The sequence below is a fragment of the Macrobrachium nipponense genome, chromosome 35 (genome assembly GCF_015104395.2).
Source record: "Macrobrachium nipponense isolate FS-2020 chromosome 35, ASM1510439v2, whole genome shotgun sequence".
Lineage (NCBI taxonomy): Eukaryota > Metazoa > Arthropoda > Malacostraca > Decapoda > Palaemonidae > Macrobrachium > Macrobrachium nipponense.
The window spans coordinates 19460261-19484245 of NC_061096.1; the positions used below are offsets into that span (position 1 = coordinate 19460261).

General features: G+C 37.5%; 1 protein-coding gene and 1 long non-coding RNA gene across 8 annotated transcripts in view; both read right to left on the minus strand.

The window, feature by feature from the left end:
- The window catches only part of LOC135208453 (protein big brother-like), a 164487-nt gene extending 146754 nt beyond the window's left edge, over nt 1-17733 (minus strand). For 5 of the 7 annotated variants that reach the window (XM_064240648.1, XM_064240649.1, XM_064240651.1 and 2 more), the window contains exon 1: nt 10500-10635. The gene's annotated coding sequence lies outside the window, so the exon portion shown is untranslated. Of the gene's footprint in view, nt 1-10499; nt 10636-15715; nt 15821-17539 lie in introns of those variants that run through there. The other 2 variants (XM_064240646.1, XM_064240647.1) reach the window with 1 other exon arrangement.
- A 2560-nt stretch (nt 17734-20293) lies between these two features.
- On the minus strand, nt 20294-23799 carry LOC135208204 (uncharacterized). Its single transcript, XR_010313127.1, has 3 exons — nt 23710-23799; nt 23152-23318; nt 20294-20799 (listed from the first exon to the last, which is right to left on the minus strand). It is a non-coding gene; the product is annotated as an uncharacterized LOC135208204 (long non-coding RNA).
- Between the last annotated feature and the right edge of the window lie 186 nt (nt 23800-23985).

Sequence of the window (23985 nt, forward strand, 5' to 3'; positions counted from 1 at the left end):
CATTAATTATTCAAATTAAACACCTCTCTCTCTCTCTCTCTCTTCACTCTCTCTCTCTCTCTCTCTCTCTCTCTATATATATATATATATATATATATATATATATATATATATATATATATATATATATATATATATATATATATATATATATATATATATATGTATATATATATATATATATATATATATATATATATATATATATATATATATGTCTGTGGGGACAGTAACAACATCCCAAGTAGATTTGCAGCCGGGTAGCTTTCTACATCACTATGATATTTAAACATTTATATGATCAGAGCACCGATCCCGAACTATGCATAACTGTTCATAAGCTTTCCCAAAAAAAGGCGAATGCGCATGTGCAGGAAGAGACCTCTTGATCAGGAAAACAGAACGACCAAGTTGTCATCCAATTACACTTTCATTCATTTCTGCATTCAAAACTGCCATTGCTTTATTTCTAATTATAATTTTGACATTCATATGTCACTTTATCTCGTCTCGTCCAACATGGGCAATCCCCCTTTTCTTGTACTCTTCAAAATTAGCAAGAGTCTTGTAAATGATTCCAGAGTATCATATGCTCCTGTTGTTATCAGTGTTATTGTCAGAACGCAAACATCGTCTGATGCAGTCTGAGACTTTAGGACCTCCTCGTAGACGACGCATTACTTCTGCTTTAAGAAGTGTTATTAACTGATAATTAGATTTCTTTAGGCTGAATTTTCGTATTCCATAGAATGTCTTTATAAGAAAGCTTTTAGAGTATTGTTCATGTAATATTAATAATAATAATTCTCACCATACCCTCAACAAAAACGATTATTATTATTATTATTATTATTTGATCCGGGTTGGGGGTCGTTCAGGACGCGGAGTTTGCCGCCGTTCAGGGAAATGAGCATGCGAAGGGCACCTCACATCCGTTGCTTCATGTCGTCCTCCTGAAGGCGGGCGAGGCATCTCTCGATGTTCCCAGGGTACGTTGGTTCATCTCCTGCGGAGTTGTCTTCTTCAATGGGTGTGTCACGTTTAGGGTTATCGAATTCGGTGTTGTCCCGTCCATGACTACCTTCTTCTCGAAGGGCACCAGGACGTGCTGCTATATAGGTTCCTCTCCTACTCCACTGGTATTATTATTATTATTATTATTATTATTATTATTATTATTATTATTATTATTTATTATTATTAAAATAAGTTCTACCATTAAGTAAGCGAAGTCCACATAATTAGAATGGTATTGCTCTGCTTTCTTGGTTGCCATTTCTTCATGCATAAATTATCAAAGATGATATATTCGACCGAATTTATCTCTATAAAGGAAAATGGATGGCTCTCGAGAAGATGAGAACAGACAAAAATGTGTAATAATATATATCTGTATAACAACATAGCACAATTAGCTCTCTCTCTCTATATATACTATATTTAATATTTTATATTATATATATTATTATATTATATTAAAATCATAATATAATATATTATATATATATATATAATATATAGAGAAGATAGATGAGAGATAGAGAAGAGAGCGAGAGAGAAGGAAGAGGAAAGAGAGAGAGATAGAGAGAGAGAAGAGTTGAGAGAGAGATATGCATTTGAATTAATGTTTGGACACAGAATATATTATCAAATAATAATAAGAAACTGTTAGAGAGAGAGACACAGAGATGTGGATTTAAATCACTGTTTGGACACATAATATATCAAATTTTAGGGAAAAAATCGGCTACATTCTCTACAATTGAAGTTTGTCCACATGGGAATTCACACACCAGTTGTGCAGTCACTTCCTTGGTTGTTCAACATTCAGAGGTCGTATCCTTTCATTAGTCTTGAGTTTATCATACACAAAATCTCCATTTAGGGGCTCATGCGTCAAGTGAATATTCGCCTTATTCATATGATAGTTTTGCACTTTGAATATTGATTAGATGTTCCCTGCACCCGGCCAACACCCTCCCCTCCCTCTCTCTCTCTCTCTCTCTCTCTCTCTCTCGTGAACGAGAAGTGTCATTTATATCGGTCTGTCTCTTGGTCTACTACCTAAGGTATGATGTAGTTTTTTAAACATTCATTATAATATCTCTTTGTTATAATTACAAGATCAAGTTTTCGGCGTTTTCTATATAAAGTTTCTCTCTATTTTTATGAAAATTAATTGTTTAAATGTCCGCTTCATGTTTTTATGATAGCTTTTTATTCTCTCTCTCTCTCTCTCCAATGCTATGAAATCATGCCAAAGAGAACTGAGGAACCCAATCTCTCTTAGGGCGAGAATCATTAACAAATAATGACATTGGAAAAATCCTCAAGCACGCATTCACTTTCCCAGCACTAAAGCCAAGCAGCGAAAATCATTTCCCTGGATTGTACTATTCTATATCCCTAACTTACGGCTTTATAAAGATTTTTGAGTGAAGCTTGGCAAACATGTGGCTCCCGGTATCACAGTTGATCAACTGAGTCAATAATCGGAATCCTAGAATTATGCAGAGATTCTATCAGTCTTTACAATGATTCTGTCAAGGCTTTAGACAAAGTTGATCACTTCGAAACTATTTAACAAGCTCAAAGAAAAACAACGGATAGGTGGATCCGTAAGACATTTCAATTGTCAGCTAATAGGTAAGTATCCTAACCAGTCAACGTCGTATCAGGTGTCCAGCTAGGAACTATTCGGTTCTTTTTTTCTTTATTATATAACCATTTATTTCTGTAATAATCTGTGATGTTGATAATAACCTTCAAAGCTTAATTATACCTTCATTTGCGGACAGTTTCGAAATGCAAGTGGAATGGTCTGTCACTAAACACAAACGAACAAATCAATCTTTAACTAGTACCAATTCGAATGCATTCACTGTGTTAAAAGGCAAATAAATCTCGATCATTATCTTGAACCGGTTGGAAATGCCACTCCATAAAGCACCGACTAGAAGATCTGGGAGTCATCACTCTGACGACTTAACTTAGCTACCCATAATGACAGAACCTTAACAAACTGTCATTAGTGGTCACTATGGACACCGAGAAAGTTTCCATAACACCTTGTTAACTCTGTGGGTGGCGCTGATTAGACCTATCACAGACTATTACTCTCAGTACGATCCCAACACCAGAATATATATGGCAAAACAGATAAGGTACATGGCGTGCTATTCAGGTTCACGACAATGCTGAATAACTTCCTACTCTGCCAGACAGAAGACAATAAAACTAAATAGCATTACAGCGTGAGCAAGCATGGATGCCGTAGAGTTCTATACATCTCCCAAACTAAAACAAGGCTTGGCTTCAAATCTGGTTTAACTTACTTTATCATTAACCAGCTGTGATACTTGTACATCGCCATTTGCTCTCACGGCCTCTAACCAATGGAATTGACTCCTTTACTGTATCTCTCCTATTACGTATCATATCAGCCCGAAGGCAAATTTAATCCCAAGTCAAAGAAATCCCGAGTATCCTACCAGAAGAGCCAATATGCAAAGCCACTGGACATGTCAGGCCACAATTCTACACTGATCTGGCACTTTGTATTCCATTCCGAAGTCTGACTCTGACTCAGAATCTTTTCTTTCAATAAGTGCAGTAGGAGTCCACACAGGGGGAGGGACTTTAGGAGGTAATCCCTCATTCGCGGATGTGCGGAACCAATCATCAGGTAATCCTCTCTCTCTCCAGCTTTGCTATCACTTTCTACAAGGTATTTTAACTCCCTGACGCCTTTATCATATGTTTTCTATTCCTTTTTTACACGAATACTGCCCATTCAGTGATATGTTTATTCGATGAACACTCTCTCTCTCTCTCTCTCTCTCTCTCTCTCTCTCTCTTTCTCTACTCTTTAGGGTCTGAATACTTTTGATTTTCTCAGCCATTTTATGGTGAATGTATCAAAACGGTCGAAGTAGCCTAAAGAAAGCTAGGCTGAGCAAGGAAAGTGTATTTTTAATACTTCTCAAGAGATGAAACACCTGCCATCCCAGAAGGGGTGGGTTAATCGATACAGGAAGAAGAGCAGAGTCTACCACATTCTGAAAGTTAATGCTATGAAAGGCTGATAAAATGAGTTGACCCTTGACATTATGATTCCCTTAAAGTATCTGTGGGGTTGGGAATCCAGTAGTGTATAACGAGGACGGGGCTACAGAGACAGCAACCAGTCAGGGAGCAATTCATGGTTATTTCAGGCTGGTAGAGCTGGAACACTTATTAAGTGGCCCTTTGATTCGCCTTTCTCTTGTAGAATATTGTGTGATGACCCTCCATACATGCACTGTCAAACGATACCCTAAGATAGGGTGTGAAGGTATATTTAACGTGAAGGGCAGCTCAGCTTTTTAGAAAAAACTTATTCAGTCCCGTCATGTACCATTACTAAGAAATACTACTAATTACTTTAATGCCCAAAATACAGATTGCTGTGAAGAGTTCAGTTTTCAAACAATCAGCCAATATTTTGAAAATGAAAATAAGTACAAGACAAAGACATTGCAGGGAAGTTAGCCTTAAAAACACCGAAACGCCAAGCTAAAAAGCAGAAAAACCTTTGGGAGAGAACAGTTTATAAAGACTCCAAAAGTCAACACAGTATCATTACTTGTAACAGCAATAGACTGCTCGAAAAAACAATTGATGGATGCAGAGAGAAGAAAATAATGAAACAATAAGTATGGATTTTAACTGGCAGGGCATTAAACCAGACCTTAAAAGGTTTAGTTTCTAAAGCATTAGCACAAGACTCCTTAACCTTTCTGAGATTCTGAGACAGGATATGACTTAGAGGGGATAAAAGATCACTCGATGACCAGACCTTGCCTCAACGTAAACACACTGGAGATTGAAGAGAATGTTGCAAAAGGCCAAGTTTTATGTGGTCATTCTACAGTTTCAAATACTATACATTTAGGTATGAGAATCTAAAGGGACACAGTACAGTAGGAGCAATCCTGAGGATTAGAATTAGAGAAAGGATTAAGAATCTCGTGGTAGCATGTACATAATATGCCCCACATCATTAAGATTAGAAAATTTAAGATTATTCCCACTTCTAGAACCTAAAAATTGGAGTTCAGCCACCTGATGTGGCGCACGATGGGATTCCCAACATAGAAGATTGTATGGTCACCTGGAAGGAACATAGGTATTCTAAAGGATAGAAGGATATTACCTGAAAAAAAAAAGTTTGTAGTTGTATGCAAGGAAACCTTGAACTATATGACCCTAACACTTGGAAGACTCGAGAATGCGCAAGATGAAGTCTATGGGCGGTCAGTTCGCCTTCTCATATATTAGATATAGATATATATAGATATATATATATATATATATAATATATATATATATATTATATTACTAGCAGGATCTCATTTAAATCTGGATGGTATCTAGCGGAGGTATTTATTCAAGAACAGTTACAAGCTTTCTTGGTCCAAGTAAAGTATACCTTATAGTATAACCAGACTACTGAGCTGATTAACAGCTCTCCTAAGTCTTGCCCGAAGGATTAGATTTTTTTACGTGGCTAGGTACCAACTGGTTACCTAGCAACGGGAACTACAGCTTATTGTGGGATCCGAACCACATTATATCGAGAAACGAATTTCTAATCACCAGAAATAAATTTCTCTGATTCCATGTTGGCAGAGCAGGGAGTCTTTCTAGGACTAACATTCGTCCTTTTCAAGTATCCGGATACTTGACAGTGGGGGATCATTAGTAATTGTATTAATGCACAGAACAATTGTGTAAGTGATAAAGTTTATATATATAATATATATATATATATATATATATATATATACATATACTATATATATATCTATACATACATATATCTATATATTATATAGATATATATAGTATATATATATATATCATATATATATATATATATATATGATTATATATATATATATATATATATATATATTATTATGTTATAATAACTTAAACACGTGATTCATTTATCCCATATCACCGCAGGTGAAAAAAAAATTAGACTGGGTATGGGTCCTGACCAGTTTGAACTTTATTCCATTGGCATGAAAATCAAGCTGAAACCGATAAGGACCTACACCCAGTCTCATTTATTCACCTGTGTGTGTGTGTGTGTGTTAAACATGTGACCGAATGACGTGATTTAAAATTGGCTCTCTATTACCATTTAGTATCTTTACTGATGAAGTGAAACAGAAATGCATAAGAAACGCATAAGACTCAGGTGAAAAATTGTATAATAAGAAAACGAGCCATGAATGGGATTTGGAATGACTGTTATTCATAAATAATACTGGACCAACAGGAACAGTGTGGAGAAACTGCAGAAAGTAGCGAGTTTAAAAGTGAATGCAATAAGAAAATTAGAATTTTACAATGAGAAAGAATGAGGTTATCAAGGCAAATAGATACTAAGTAGATGGAGCAATGTATGTTAATATGGATATTCTTAAAATATGATTTGTTGATTGCATAAGTATTTATTATTACGTAAATGATTGATAGCGAGATAAGGGAAGATGTGAAACACACAACAGGTGTAGGAAGAACAGTACCTGGATATGTGCTGAGGGTATAGTAAAGGTAGGAATGTATAAAGGGATTGTTGAGCCAAGTCTCCTTTAGGGAAGGGAATTGTGAATGATGAATGCAAATATAATGAAAGGCTGCAGCTGTTGGAGTATATTTTTTCTGTACTCTGTGTAGCTTAAGAGGAATTTAAATGATAAGAAATGCCAAGATAAGTAAAAGTGGTAAAACGACTAACCAAGATCATGATAGGTCAGTGTGTTATGGAATGCTTCTTTCTTGTGGAAAGAACAGAAAACAGTGGATTGGTGAAAGGAATATTTAACTTAGGAGACCGGAGTAGAGGAAGACCAGGAAAGTGCTGGATAGATGGGATACCAGAAGTTAGGAAAAGGAAAGGCTTTAATATTTAGGAAGTACAAGCAGATGAACAAGTTAAAGGTGAATGACAGTATGTTGGCTGAGAAACTGACAAGCCTCCTGTGTACGCGTACGGGGGGGTGGAGAACTGTCGTTGGATTTTCTGCACAGGGTGTTTATCCAAGATTCAACAAGAGCTTCAGAAAAATAAATTATAAACAATGGTCGCTGCCATTTCCATATCTAAATTCCAAACTACAGATACACAATCGTGAAGAAAGCTTCAACCATAACAGTCGCTACATATAAATACACTGATGGCTAATCAGCACCACGTTAAAGCCCTCTACAAACTCTTGCACCATCCGCATTTTGTACCCAACGTCACCTAGATATTCTCTCCTCCTGCTATCCTAAAATTTATGAATTATAGATTCCCTTTCACTTGCCTATCCACCTCCATTCTTTCCACAAAAACACAGTTTCGCAAAACACTAACCCATCTTTTCGCCTATGCTAACATTTGTACTTTTAAAAATCTTTGTATTTTAATTCTTCATACAGAATGTATACTACTGAGACAGTTTACTCTATAATCAGCTTCAATTTTTTCTTTCATCACATTCAACAGCTACACTTCACTCCCAGAATATAAAATTTATGGAAACCAGTAGGGTGAATGATGAATTTTTAGCATGGCTTGCGGAAAAATTAACAGTATGGTTGTACTAGATTTTTGGAAGTAAGCGCACTAGACAAGTCAGGATGAGAGAAGTACTGAGTCACAGAATAAGTTAAGCATGACAGGCTGCAAGGCATGATCTAAAGATTATAAGATTATGAAGAGACTAACTAATTATTTACAGGAGCATATATATATATATATATATATATATATATAATATATATATATATACACACACACACACACACACACACACATATATATATAGATTATATTAATTTATATTATTATATAAATATAAATATATTATTATTATTATAATAATATATATATATATATATTATATATATTATGTGTGTGTGTGTTATACTTTTCTATAAATCTTTTTTCTCAAAATAGTTTTTTGAGAAACTGTTTCATTGTTCTTTACATTTTAGGATACATCATTTTTTATTGTTTGAAGATTGTCTTGTTTCTCATTTCCCTTGGCTAGGATGCTTCATTTTACATAATTTTCTTAGTTATCATCACTTCGTACAATATACCCCTTTCTTACATGTAAATTGTATTTTTATTTTTCATTTTCATTAAATTCTCTCTCTCTCTCCCCCAGATTATACTTCAGTTAACTTAGTCACAAGATTTACTCTGGAGGATATATTAAACTCTCTCTCTCTCTCTCTCTCTCTCTCTCTCTCTCTCTCTCATCATACATAGTGAGTTATTGTCTGTTAATGACGAAAGTTAATTTATGCATCGGAATCCAATAGAATTCTCCTGCAAGCCAATTTAATTAAATATCGGGTACCGTGTTGGCGATGATTCTGCATTTTCTTTATAAATATATTTATTTGTTTACAATAGGCAAAATTTATCTTCTTATTAGATCGAATGAACAGGCATTTTGTGGAGTCGAACAGCAATTTCATATCTGAACAATAATCACGGTCTGTATTTTAATCTTCTTTTCAACAGTTAAATGCATTTCAAGGAAATCCCAGCTTTATTACCAATAACGTCAGTTACCCTTAAAAAAAGAAGCTTTCAACAGGATCAGTAAATCGCTCAATATCTACAAGTTTGGTGATTAGAATTTGCCTTTGATCTGTTTTCATTTACAAATACCATACACCGATGCGTTTTAATGGCCTCTGTCACTCTAGACCCATATTTCACTCAAAATCTTCCGAACTGGAAAGAGATATTCATAAGTTAATACAAGACATGGAACTAGATTCAATTTTACTGACTTTGATAACCATTTAAAATTTAAGAAGACGAAATTTCGTAATCTGTACAAACTAAAAATCATTTCTTTGCTTCGCCAGTTATCATTGAAGGAACTTCTTAGTTGTTAATTCTATCCTTTAGTGAGGCGAGCGTAACGTCTCCGTGCCGGAAAAATCATAAACTATTTCAAATCGTTTATTAAATCATTTCTAGTAACGTGGTATGACGAAACGCTCGTCCGTCACTGCGACAAGTATAAATTGATTTAAAACGGTGTTCATATTCTCTCTCGGAATCATTAAGGAGGAAACGACTTATCATGGAATAGCATAACCTTATATCCTTACATCCGGCCAAGGCTCCTAAATTGGAAATCAATTTTCGTGGAACGAAGCTGTCAGTTCTGGACCTTTAAGATGGACACGACCTTTCCCATTTATGCTACGGATGGACGTAGCAATCATTTTTCCAAACCTATCAATATAGAAAGAATTTCCTCATTGGATTCTGTAAGTCTGTGATGAACTGAATCCTTTTAAGGAAGAAATGACAGAGTCATTTTTTTTTAGTAATTGACCAAAATCAGTTGGTACCCTAGAACATCCTGTGTGGAAAATGCAATGCGTGTTTTGGTTAATTATTCCTCCATGCTACCTAATTAACGGATTCTTTTAATTTTTATTTTTAGTTAGAATTTTTATTTGCAAAGCCAAAAATTCTTACAAAAAATATAAAAAAATACATTAGCCATTCATAAGGGCAAAATGCTAAAATTATTCCTTTAGACGATAAATTTATCAGAAAAAGATACAAATTTCTCCGGACAAAAGTGACAATAATAATAATATTATCGATGATAATGATGATAATAAATCTAATCAAATATCGATATGTCTTCATTTACAAATAATAACTACAGTCACTCAAGTTACTGAGGTGGAACTGGTGGGGCAGTGTCTCAGGCCCTGTGAAAGTTCTGGAATGCCCTTAAATCTGGTAGGGCGGCCATGGGAAGGACTCCCATCATTCCTTATGACAGCTGAAATACGATGGCTGTCTTTTTTTTATTCATTAAATCTTTACAGCACATCGAAAAGGTGGTGGTGAGGCGTTTTGGCAGGGGAGTTGGGTGGGCGGGTCAATGTCTCAAAAATTTTTATAAAGAATTTTCATATTTTAATACTGCTAAGTCTGATTTTTTAAAGTGTCCATTCTCACCTTTGGACGAGTAAAGGCGTAAAGTGTCCTAAATGAACTTTCGTACGCGTATAATTTTGTTTATACAACTTCAGTCCAGTGTTACGCAAAAACGCATTTGAAGAACTGTCTTGAGTTAATAACAATGAATATTATTCGGCTTGCAAACAAATTCACGACCATGAATTTTACGGAGACAGACGTACAGACAGATTACGCTCGCTGAACTGTTCCAGGGAATTTATAACGGTTATGCTTTGGTTAAACTATCTCTCCTCCTTAGCCAAACTACCCGAATCTAGAAATAATTCATTCATGACTTGTTTGTATGGAATAGTTAAAGCAATCAGTTTCTCTCCTTATAATCTAGTTTCCCCATCGATCATGTAAGGCCTAGAGAACCTGAGAGGTTATTTGATTGTGGCACTGAACAGTTAGTTGTTTAGTGCTTGCATTACGAACATAAAATAATCACCTCACAGAAATTGCTTGGGAGCAACTAGCACCAGCTGTCAGAATGATCCTCAAGCACAAAGGGACACCATCTGTGAATAGCGGTCACGTTGCAGTTGGACACGAAACTCAGAGCTCACATGTGCACAGATCACTAGATAAAGACCAACTGACCACCTGCCGAAAGGGAGCCTCCATTGATCCAGCCACGCCCATTTATAATTGGCGAATGCTATTGGTTGAATGCAGTAGCGGTGGGGCGGAACTTGGGAGGAGCCAATTCCGCTTGGGGTGAAAGTGGGAATGGCTTAGCCTATGATTGGCCCAACGATGACGTAGGCGTGACCCTTCCGAGGGCACCCATTTATGTACCCCCTCTCTCATCGTCTCCTGTTCCTGTGTCCCTGACTCCACAACTTCGAACAGAGAAAAAAGCGGCCATGAAACAGAAGAGCCGACTTATTAATTTGAGCAAATTTCTGACCAGGGCTTGGCGCCATTATTTCGAAGGTCATTAAACTTCATCTGAAGCTTGGGAAACAGCTTATGGAAGAACTCATTTTCCCGGCTTGGAAAGAAATGCAGGTAAATTCCAGAAAAGTACGATTATTCCCTTCATGTGTTGTCATTCCTCAGTACGAAGTGATCAGCAAGGACTGACCAATGTTCCATCAAGGATATGTGTATGTGAGTGTATGTGTCCATAATGATACGTAATTTGTGCGTTCTTTTCAATGAGAATTGAAGAAAAACATTTGATGTATTAATAACTGAGTTTTCGAAACAGACCTAATGCGTCAGATTTCTGTCCAAGTTAGAACCATGATATTAAATATCACTACTTTTGTGCTTAACCTTCCCTCTCCTTAGAAGCCAAATAGTAAAGGACACTGGGTAGTAGCGATCACAACTCAAAGAACGTTAGTTACAAGAGACTGATCGCAAGTTGCGATAAGCAAGACCACTTACAAAATTAGCAAAAAAGAAAGAAAGAATTAATTAGAAAACAATATGCTGATCATTTCACCATATGGAGAGAACCATCCCCCTACCACCCATCACCGCCCACCCCCCCTCCCATCCCTCGATCCCCGCCAAAGCGACACCTGACGTAAGAGAGAGAGAGAGAGAGAGAGACACCCATAAGAAGAACTGCACCAAGTGCAGGCTATATACATTTATTTTCCTTTCCTTTTCTGATGTACATTGCTGGACCATTTTCTGAAGAGCATAAGGAAAGTCGTGTCATCATAGACACTGAGAATTTATGTCCAGATGTAAATTAAAAACTTCACTAATGAACAAAGTTTTTCATTTACAAAAGTGACTATGAAACCCCAACAGAAAACTAAAATATTGAATAACTAGGAACTTTGAGTAGAGCCTACACTGCTGCCAATTCTCTCCTTTTCGCTCTGTGTTAAAGTTGCTTTCATTTTCGCTGTTATTTCCAACCCCAAAGAACAATTCCATATTGGAAAATAGCAATCCCAAAGACTCATTTCATGTCTCTATATATCCTGCCAGTACTTCAAATGGCAGTTCGAAGACGTATTCCAGCCGTCAGTTCATTTGCTTTTTCAAATTTCCTTTAATATGTCATAAATTAGTCTGAGTAAAAGACGCAAGAGGGATATATTAAGCCGTTTTAACGATGTGAAATATTCATTTCATTTCCGGTATTTATGCTTGAGACCGGCCCTATCAATCTTTTCGTAAAGTATTGCTCTCATTGCTTCCTTTAATTCTTCACAATAGCCATTTCTTTGCGTTCATTGTCCTTGTAAAAGCTACTATCAGGTGTGATACTTTGCATAAAGGGCGCTAAGTCTGTGGTAAGTCTGCGTCTGCTTGGTTTTTTCTACAGGCAGCCTGCTGGTCACATACTATGTGCTTTGCTTTAATGCTTCAGTTGGACAACTGGCGTGTCCAACTGAAACATTAAAGTAAAGCTTATAGTATGACCAGCAGGCTGCCTGTAGAAAAAACCAAGCATGTTGTCTCATTTCAAGTGTGCTAGCACGCTCCGATAATTAGAACCTTGTTCACTCATGTCTATATTCCATCGAGGGTCAGAATTTTTACGAAATGTTGCTCTCTTTTCATTCTAGCTTCACAGCGAATCATTCCGTTCTGCAAGTTATATTTAGCATCATTCATAAGCGTGGCTCCTTCAGAACCTTACCCTTTATTCAGTCATGTGAGTAAATAATGTAGAAAGGAACTGACGATGTTCAACAGACTAGATCCAGCGCTATGGACATCATTTGTATCAGTTCTCCCTCTCTGCTCACTAGGACTGCAAGGGATATCTCAGTGTCTCTGCTATAATTTTTTTTTAAACACAATACAGAGCTTCATGTACTGGCTTGGGGAGAAGCAGGTGATTCGATGCCATGAAAAACCAAAAGATCGCAGTTCGTTGACATTTTTCAGACAAAAACGTATATTCGTATCTACAAAAATAAAAATCTGGTAAATCCCACCAACCTTGACTATAACACACTACCACTATCAATCCTCATTAAGGATTCAGGAGCACAATGTACAGTGATTTATTAAAAAAGGTACTTCGCGTATATTACAACAATTACTCACACGGTACACAACGTGATTTTAATATGAATATAGCCCTACAGCTAGCCAGTTGTTCACCCAAAGCCTTTTAATCCTGTCCAGTCTGTATATATTGCACTTGGCTGGTTCTCACACGCTGCAATATTAGCAATACTCAGAACAGACATTTAAAATAAAGTTTAACTACTTGGCAATGAACGCCATGCTAGGTTTTACAGCAGAGGTGTCGCCTGCATGCCTTGGCTAAGTCTTAATGCCCGTTCTAGTCTGTGCAGTATTCATACGGTGGTTATTCTGTTGGTCTTCATATGTCTTAGGTCACAATAGTTGCCCTTCGGTAGTTACAATAAACTGGGCCTGCCAAGCATCTCTGCTTCCCTTTATCATAAAGAATTTATGGTTTGACAAAAATCACCCTTACCTGACTAGTCGGGCAACTTCGTAGTAATTCAGTAATTAGAAATTTCATACCAGCCTTGGCTCCCATCTTGAGAAGGAAAATGGCTGACATAGGCACCATTCAGGAAATACTTGATGCATAGGGTAATATTTTATTCTATTTTTCATACAAAGATAAGCGGTATTTTGCACCATGCATTTGATTATTTCCATAACTGTTATCTCGAGTCATATTTTGCCCATGATTTTCAATCTGATAATGAGACTTGTGTTTCCACTGGCGTGTCTTTGTTGGTCTCATCTTCTATGAGACCTACTGCATAAATTGCTTCAATAAGGCACATGTCAATGCTTTAAATTCCACTTGTTGAAAACTGAGAGAATGATTGTCACGAAAATGAATTTTAAGAAGTTCTGTAATATGTTAAGTTCGAGAAATCTTAGCAAATATGTAAATTAAATTTACATGAATGGAATGAACCTGCTTTTAAATTTCATTTTGGTAACATCTGGACAACTGGGCAATAGGCAATACTGACTACAATTGAAAAGTGATTTCTAATGAAATCTTCAGCTGAAAACCTTTATGAACAAAGTCAACAGACTATAAACCCAAGAACGCTGCAAAGTGAAGTCAGCCTGCAGAAAGACAAGTTATAAGAGTTCAGGAGACGTCAGCAGAAAGCAGGAATGAATTTACTCCTCGTTTAAACATTTGGAGATCGGAAGATTCCACAACTGGACGAGGTAAACTACACCACATTTTAGTTGTAGCAAAGATAAAACCCCTCGAAAACTGGGATCGTTCCTAGATAGTGACCACCAAGGGTTTTCGGGGGTCGTTATCTAGGACTAATATTTCTTGGGGTCATTACCTTTATGATATTCACAGTCTTTTGTTTATATTTTTACGGTAACCCCCAACCGGCTTGTACTAAACACGCCACAAAGGTGAATACATGCCGGGATAAAAACCCTTTCGTGTCATTATCTCGGAAAGATCAGAAAACTGAGTAGCAAGTATTAAATCTGATACTAGAAAACGACATGCTATTTGCAGCAGCAACATACGTAGTGGTATGAGTACAAACAATAAGGGCAGGTAAAGAAGAATGCAGAGGACGATTGTCGTAGTAAATTTCATGAAACAAAAATAATGCACTCACTTAAAGTCTATAACGCAAGTCAACATCAAGAGTTAAAATCTCTGCAACCAGAGATATCAGCAATGTTAATATACCAGGCTTGGTACGAAAGTATGATGGTTCCCCATACTCAACACTCAGCAGTGAAGTTTTGATAGTGTAACTTAAATTTTCTTGCTTATAAGCGACTAGGCCTCTTCATAGGGCGGTATATCCATTAATATTTCCCAAGAGTTAGTGAGAGATCTAAATAATGGAACACTTATATCTGGTGTGTTCTCTGATGAGGAAGACACAGTAGTTGATATTTTTGAGAGCCTAACATTTACCTGTGGGGATGCGCAAATCACTGGCACTGGAACGCCTGCTCATGTAAATTATCACCATAGAGAAAGGTGAATTTTGCGACATTTCCTGACCCTTAGAAAACATAAAACGTTTTTCTTAAGATTTCACGGATCTGTGAGTGTTTAGGAATTTTTCAGTATAATCTGTAGGTGGCCTACCACCAGGCCCTGCTATAATATTTGAGTTTTGCAAAAATCATACTATAGATAAGGTTAACCTTCATATTATGTGATATCTGAGACTTATAACATTGCATGGAAGAATGGAGTTTTACAAGATCCTATTTCACTATGGGTTTCAGGCACGAGTAGAAATAAAACTAAAATATTAGATATCATGAGGAGAACGTTCGACAGGATAGTGTTCTTAGCATAACCATTATGTCAGTTAGTGGCACTGCAAAAATTACCAGCATGTGTCCAGATAGAGGGTATTCTTTCATAATCCCTTCGAGAAACACTGCTTTTGTTCGCATACGTCCTTTCCTCAGATAAATCCTTGAGACGACTAACAACAGAAATTCGCCCATCCCCCCCTTACTCAATAATAATCTGGACTTGATGAATCTAAACTACGAAATTCTTGAACGATACAGAACAGATTCCTTGGGATGACCGAATTAGAATTACTTGCCTTATTTGCATACCTTATGCCTCAGGTTTTTAGAATAATTTCTTTCCCATACCTTCTGATCTGTTGGAAACTCATAACTGCTAAGACTACGTAAGATATTAACCTCGATACTATGCTTAAAATTAAGATGCCTTACCTCATATATTTCCAAAAGTCAGGATTTTTTTCTTGTCTGAAAGTTGCTCACGGAAGGTACTCTATATTAGTAATTTGCTTGACGGCTTGAAAAACAGCATCTTACCTGTAAAAAGAGTTATTGTATGTTAAATTTTTTTTTATGTTCATATATAATTGAACCGTAATTCTTGAACCATAAGTCCATCATCACATGGCGCAATAGAAAACGCAGTAAATTTCGTCATAGAAAATGGTATTTCATATGATATTCTATGGTAGACTTAATATCTAAGCACTGCTTACAAAGAAAGGCTGTTTTACCACCATAAGTAGTCTAAGCAGAATATAGCCAAATGTCTTATTTAAAATGGATCGTATTAGGAAGCAGGAACGAATTCATGGAATTCAATAACAAGATTTGCAAAAATGTAGGTTTAGACTGGCTTCCAAGATTCAAGGTATTAATGAGTCAGTAGCCTTTATACTCACTTTCCTTTCTTGCGATTGAACAGACTAGACACAATATTTATTTAGCAATGTGTTAGACAGGAAAATGTCAGGAGGAAAGAAAACTTCAAGCCTTCACATATATGTAATCGTTTGTACGGCATTATGATCCGTTACAGTTGAAACGGTGGGGCAAAAGCTCAAGAGGTGAGATCGACAAACCATGAACCATTGAGGTTTTGAAAGTAATTATGTACAAAATATTGAGAAATTATATCTAAAAATATGAAAATTGAGCAACAAATAGATAGAAGGACTAAACATATTACAGTAAATGGGCCATCAAAAACTGTTTTGGTATCATATCGGTTACTGAATGTTGAATCGAATATAGAATTTAGGCCAAAGGCCAAGCACGAGGACCTATAAAGGGCATTTTTTGTTGAAAGGGAAATTGACAGTAAAAGGTTTGAAAGGTGTAACAGGAGGAAAACCTCGCAGCTGCACTTTGAATCAATTGTTAGGAGAGGCTGGGAAGTAAGACGGGAGGAAAAGAATATGAATGGAAGTACAGTAAAAAGAACGAAAGGGATTGTAGCTAGGGGCAGAATGCACGCTGCAAAGAACCCTAAGTAATGCATACAGTGCACTAACGGCACTAAACAACCCCTCGCCCTTCTTACTAGAACTAATGTTGAAGACGAAACATAGGCCTAGAGCAGAAATTGCGGAAAGACCAAACATACAAAATCTCACTAATACGGAGCCTTCATTCCTGCAGGAAGGTAGCACGCTTATCATCAAGTATAAAAGGATTGTATCTCAGCTGCACCATTATTTCCTAAATCGCTGCAAAAATCTGTAGACGCAACCGTGACATTCACCACACCACTGTGGGACGATTGATAGTCACAGGGGATAAGAGCGGGTTTCTTGCATTTATGAGATATGTTTATTACTTATTCCTGTATAGAATCATTATGATGATGTTTCTTACTATTTACGGGTAGTATGCAGAATACAGCGACTGTATCTGTTGATGCAGTCCTCCGAATAACAAAAATAGCACTGTCCAACTAGTTATTCATCTCTTCCTCCCCGTAGATCTGCGGATGGCCGTACCGTGGCGCCCTATTACCAAATCTCAGGACTTAAATTTAAACCTGACCATCCGTAAGCATGCTCGACCTAGGTCATTCTCAACGCTTTTTTTTTTTTTTTTACCAAGTAATCAGAATGAAGCAGAATGGAATGATTCATACGGCCGCATATTTTCATGCACTGCCCGTTCTTCCCCGTTCCAGCCTCCAAAATGGAAGACATTGATATAAACGTTTTTAACTGTTGCAACATGTGATGAATTCACTTCAACAAGCTTCAATGAACTGTCACTTACCCATAAACTCTGTTGTGTTTGGAATCTGTATAAAAAACGCCCTCCTCAAAACTCTGCCGTTTCTAGAAGTAAACGTCTTTTGTTGTTTGTTCAAGTTACGAGCAGCCCAACGCCAACTGAAGTCTGATCTCTGAAGACTGAAGAACACAATCACATGTCGAATCGACCGAATACAAGACCAGAGTCTATCACTTCCACGATTAACTCATAACAACGAGAGGATGTGACCAGATTATTTTAACGTCATCGGTTTTGCATTAGGAAAGCAATTAATTTGTGTTTTATTTTTATTTATTTTTTTTACATGATAAAGGGATTTTGACCTACGATCGCTAAGGGGTAGCCAAGGCCAATCGGCGCGTCCGAACGAAAACTTCCCAACTACCGGTCTATTTATTTCCATTGTTGATTTTGTGTGGTGGGAGCGAGGCCATTCCAGGCTAGGTCAGGGCACGGCATGGTGATTAGTAATGTTAGGTCAAGGGATGGTTTTCTTAGGTAGTATCCCTGATGAAATGTTTAACACATCCTCTCACCGAGATGGTAGCCTAGGCCAATGAACGTTGGTATATATTGCCAAAGTCGATTTTTTTTCTTCTCCCTCCATGGTTTCATGTCTTAGGGGTCAAAGGATGAAGGCCCTGGCGAGGTCAGGTTGAAGAGTTGGAGCAAGGGACTGATAGTTAGGATGAATCCCTGATGCAATGGTAGTCTAGGCCTAAGTACGTCGAAGTGTATTCGCTCCCCGTAGGCTACGAAACTCATACGTTAGAATCTCTCTTGCATAGCTATAGAAGATTGAAATACTTTCATCTCCATGGTTTCATATCTTGGGGGTCAAAGGATGAAGGCCCTGGCGAGGTCAGGTTGAAGAGTTGGAGCAAGGAACTGATAGTTAGGATGAATCCCTGTTGCAATGGTAATCTAGGCCTAAGCACTTCGATGTGTATTCGCTCCCTGTAGGCTACGAAACTCACATGATAGAATCTCTCTTGCACAGCTATATGAAACTGAAATACTTTCATCCTGTAGGTTACCTACAGTCGTAATCATGGTTTAAACTGATGTTCTGTACAGGGCCCAATCATGGGGGGAGGGAAGGGTACAACTTTCCCGGAGCCTGGCAGTCGGGGGCGTCCTGTGACAACAGATTATTTATTCAAAATTTAACTTTCCTTTTTAGAGAATAACAAAATCAAAGGATAATGGATGCTCAAGGGGCCCATGCTCCCCTGACAATTAAATTAATTTAATAGAATGGCGGAAACCACATAGTCATGATCTTGTAATCAGTAATAGAATTAAACTGAATTGAATATAGAATTTAGGCCAAAGGCCAGGCACTGGGACCTTTTAGGTCATTCAGCGCTGAAACGGATATTGACAGTAAAAAGTTTGAAAGGTGTAGCAGGAGGAAAACCTCGCAGTTGCACTATGAATCAACTGTTAGGACAGAGTGGAAAGTGAGATGGGAGAGAGAGAATATGAAAAGAGGTACAGTAAAAGGAACGAAAGGGGTTGCAGCCAGGGGACGAAGGCACGCTGCAAAGAACCTTAAGTAATACTACGCCTACAGTGCAACGCATGAGGTGCACTGACGGAACTACCTCGCTCCGGTATGTAATAAGTAGAGCATGAAGAAAGCTACGCAATACACTAGGGAAGTACCAGGACCTGAAAGGGTGATGCTTAGGCCCTGGATCTACATGGATATGGAATGCTGTAAAACGATTACTATAGTTAATACTATAGAATATGAAAAATTATGATTTATTTATAAATTTTTGGAGATTAATATATACAACAGAAGAGGAAACACCGTATCTTTTCAATTTGGAAGAAGTCTGGAAACGATTTGGAAAACCTTTTGGGGCAGCACCATGGGAAAACATGAAGGGTATTTGCAAGGACAGAGAAGTGTGGGTACAATGTTCCGTTGCATTCGAAAGGTTGTTGCAACCTATTTCATATCAATTTTTTTGCGCCTCAGTGGCGTGATCGGTATGATCTTGGGCTGCCACCTCGGTGGCCGCGAGTTCGATTCTCGGGAATTCCACTGAGGTGTGAGATGTGTATTTCTGGTGATAATTCACTCTCGACGTAGTTCGGAAGTCACGTAAAGCCATTGATCCCGTTGCTGAATAAGCACTGGTTCCATACAACGTAAAAAACACCATACAAACAGACAAAACAAAAGCTTTCAGCATTTTACTTCATCTCCGTTCCCAATTCCTGCCGTCTTGATGCCAAACCACTCCGTCTCCAACTCCCTATTTTCAGCCTAAGACACTGACTAGCTGAAATTGTCCCAGTGCTTGGCTTTATACCCAAATTTTCTTAAATCAAATCATGAAGTACGGATGGCAGCAAGGATCTTAACAAGACGAACTGCAAGAGAAACTTTTCCAGTATCATAGCATTAAAGTTATTCCTCATTAAGGAATATAAAAAAAACACGATTATAAATATGAAAATAAGAAAATAAAGCCCAAAGTCGTGTAAAATATTTCAAAATTTGTTTTAAAGTTTTAATCATTCGGAAGCCGGCTCTCCAGACAGACTGTTCGCTGCCATGAAGCACATGCATGTATGAATTTGACGAGAGAAAAAGAAAAAACCCTCTTTTGTAAGAAAACGAAACAAATTTTGATTTAGGAAATTATTTGTCAAATTCATAGTCGAATTTACACCTTCCTTTGTTCGATATACACGGTTTTTACTTCCCTGTGAATAACATGTTGATAAGGAGGCTAGTGTAGGTAAGATTTTCTTGAAGTTTCCTTGTAATCTTAACATTTATATTGCCAAAATAGTACATTGAATATTACACTCAAAAATGCCATTAACAGATTAATAAAATTGCTATTGGTCATTTTTTGGCTACCACAATGTCTCATCCCATTCAGCGCAGGACACTGATTATCTAAATCAAGTTTGAACATTCTTCTCAAAGTGCAAGTTGCGTACAATAACAAGAACAAACATCAGCAGTGGTAAAATTAGTACCTCAGGAAAAGTACATTTTTATGGTCTGGGTCTTCTTTAGAAGACTTTCCTGATACCGTCTGCAGAGTATCTCGCCTATGAAAGTTCCAGCAGCAATGAAGTAACCCACAACGAGAAGATAGAATCCAGCCTGCAGATGCTGGATGGTAAATGCTTCGTTGACCTCTTCGCTAGGCTCTCGTGGTCTCTTGAACTTCAAGAGTTCTATTCTAGTGAACTTCTGTACCAGACCGGTTGACAGCAGCCATATTATTCTGTAAAGACATAGATATTCATCTTTAAGTAGAGCTCCCCACTGCAACATAGCTGACGACGTATTCAGATCGTCAAATTATCATGGAAACAGTTGAGGAACCTTTAAATCTAAAGCCAAAAGGTCTGTGAACACAGTAAGTCTTCTATTCAGGTTGAAAACATAACTTCAAGTAGAGGGATAATAATTTTACACCAGTGGTTAAAATACAAATCTTAAACATCACTATGAATTTCCTTGCTTCTGGTATGGTATTATCAACTAGTTATCAGCTACGACAAAAGCAATCACAACGTCAGCCGCTTCGTACAACTATAGATAAATTTTGTTTGTTTGTATGGTGTTTTTACGTTGCATGGAACCAGCGGTTATTCAACAACGGGACCAACGTCTTTACGTGACTTCCGAACCACGTCGAGAGTGAACTCCAATCACCAGAATTACACATCTCTTACTCCTCAATGGAATGGCCGAGAATCGAACTCGCGACCACCGAGGTGGGACGCCAACACCATACCAACCGCGCCACAAAGGCCCTTAACAACAGATAAGGTTCATTAACAGAGTCAAACCCCTTCTTTTCTGTCCCACTTACCCTTAAGTTTACAACCACTATGGCTCCTCCTGGTTGTCAAAGATTTGCCTTTCTAAATCTTGCTCACTCTATTCCAGCGGTTCTTAACCTGGGGTCGTTTGGGGTTTCTCACGGGATCAAAGGGTTCAGGAGAATATAATTTATTTTCATATATTTGGATTAGCCAGTTGGGCTTTTACCAGTCTGGTGATTACAACTATACTCTATTTTTTTCCCATCTGTCCATCTGCCTATGATGTTTGCGCATGGTAACACTGCATACCGGGTTTTAAATAATATCCTATTTCGAATATTAACGGTGTAATTCACATACAGTAAATTATTAAAACACTTTTCAGTTGCAAATGTACACCCAGATATCCTTTTATTTACCTAAAACTTACACATAGCGTAACTACTTAAAGCTCGGGACGCAGTGTTACCATGCGCGACCACCACGGGCGGATGGACAGATGGAAAAAAAAAAACAGAGTATAGTTACCTCTCCATAGACTTATGGCTACAAAACAATTTCAAACCTCCTACTGAGTGAATGAGAAGGTTTTGTTATTTGTATGATGTTCAAAAGTTCTGTGGAATTTGCAATGTTCTGGCATTTGTAGGGGCTATGTGGAATTTTTCGAGGTTTTTGTTCGTGGCATTTTCAATAAACCATGGTCTTCCTTTCATTTTGTTTTATCTTACCTTCCCACAAGGCTTATTATTTCAAAATTTATTATAGGGATTATTGGTAATATCCTGAAGTCTCGGGGGTGGTGGGGGGGGGGGGTGGGGGGGGGGGGGCGGTCATAGCATGAAAAAGGTTAAAAACCACCTGCTCTATTCAGTGTCCTCCCCCGCGGGGGATAGTACCGTTTGTTCACCTCATGCGGTGCACTGTAGGCATTACTTCAGGTTCTTTCCAGTGACCATTCGGCCCCTAGCTGCAACACCTTTCGTTCCTTTTACTGTACCTCCGCTCACACTGCCTTTCCTCCATTTTACTATACACCCTCTCCTAACAACTGTTACATGGTTTCGGCTGCGAGGTTTTCCTCCTGTTACGCATTTCAAGTCTTTTTATTGTCAATTTTCCTTTCAGCGCAAAATGGCCCCATAGGTCCCAGCGCTTGCCCTTTGGCCGAAATTCTATATTCTATTCTATTCCATTCCATTCAGTGCCTTCTAGATCACTTCCACCTCTCCTCCTCACTCCTAGCACTTCCGAATTAAACCCTTTTCGCAAATATGTCATCTCTGACCTATCCATTTACTGACAATAACCTTATTATCACTTCTATGCACATCTCCATGTTCTTTACCCTTCCCCTTTTTCTAAAGTCACATATATTACACATTCAATACATCTCATCACATCTCTCATCCTACCATCTTCGGTAAAAGTAATTTATATGTCTAACTTTACCACAGAGGAAATGAAACTATGGATGTAAATCCTCAACCATAATTTACACCCATTGCTACATTTTTCCTGTGGTAAATTAGTATACTCACACACACACACACACACACACACACACACACACAGACACATATATATATATAATTCATGTATACATATATGAATATATATGTACAGTTATATATAACTACACACACCACACACACAAACACACACACACACACACACACACACACATATATATATATATATATATATTATATATATATATATATATATATATAATGTGTGTATACGCATACATATATGAACAGAGAGAGAGAGAGAGAGAGAGAGAGAGAGAGAATCAAACTTACTGTTCCTCGAAAAGAGTCTTGTAAGGCGACCCACTTGGGCACGCGATGCCATACCCCTGAAGGTCGAATTCATGACGGGTCAAGTGGAATTTCTGAGGTCCAGCGATGATGGTCCTTACTGTGGTTGCCAATCGACCAGCGACAAGCGCATAGTTAAGCGTTAACACCTGCAGTAAGGATATTAGGTAAACAGTTCATAAACTCATAGTGATTGTTCAATTACGCCTGCAAAAGATGTTGGTAAATATATACACATATAGTTCATTCATATCGTTACAGTAGTGCCTCTTGATGTAACGTGAATTGTAAAAAAATTAAATATATATATATATATATATATATAGATATAGTTTTTGTATGCATCTCTGTTTATATATATATATATATATATATATATATATATATATATATATCATATAAATAATATAGACAGCTAGGATGACATGAACGTAGGAATTATTATTATAAACCTATTCTTACGTCACCAAAGCAGTGCAATTTTTCAAGGGCAAGTGTTTTACGAAACATGTGTCTCAAACGATGTTTGCTTTGACAAACCTTGCTGAAGGCATCGTCCCACGACTTGACGCATCCAAACCTACTGTCAAACAGTGCCCAGATGTTCTGGTAAACCTTCTGCTCGGCCTTCTGCTCCGAGATTCGTTAATGAAGGGAAGAAGCACGTCGTTAAAGGAACACCCTAGTTTATCTGTCTCTTTGGCAAATCTCATTAGAAATGTTGGTATACTTACTGACGTCAACTAGGGAGACATCGAAGGGTTTTTTTTTTAATATTTACAAACAGGGGGTTGACACACATCTATCCTCACATAA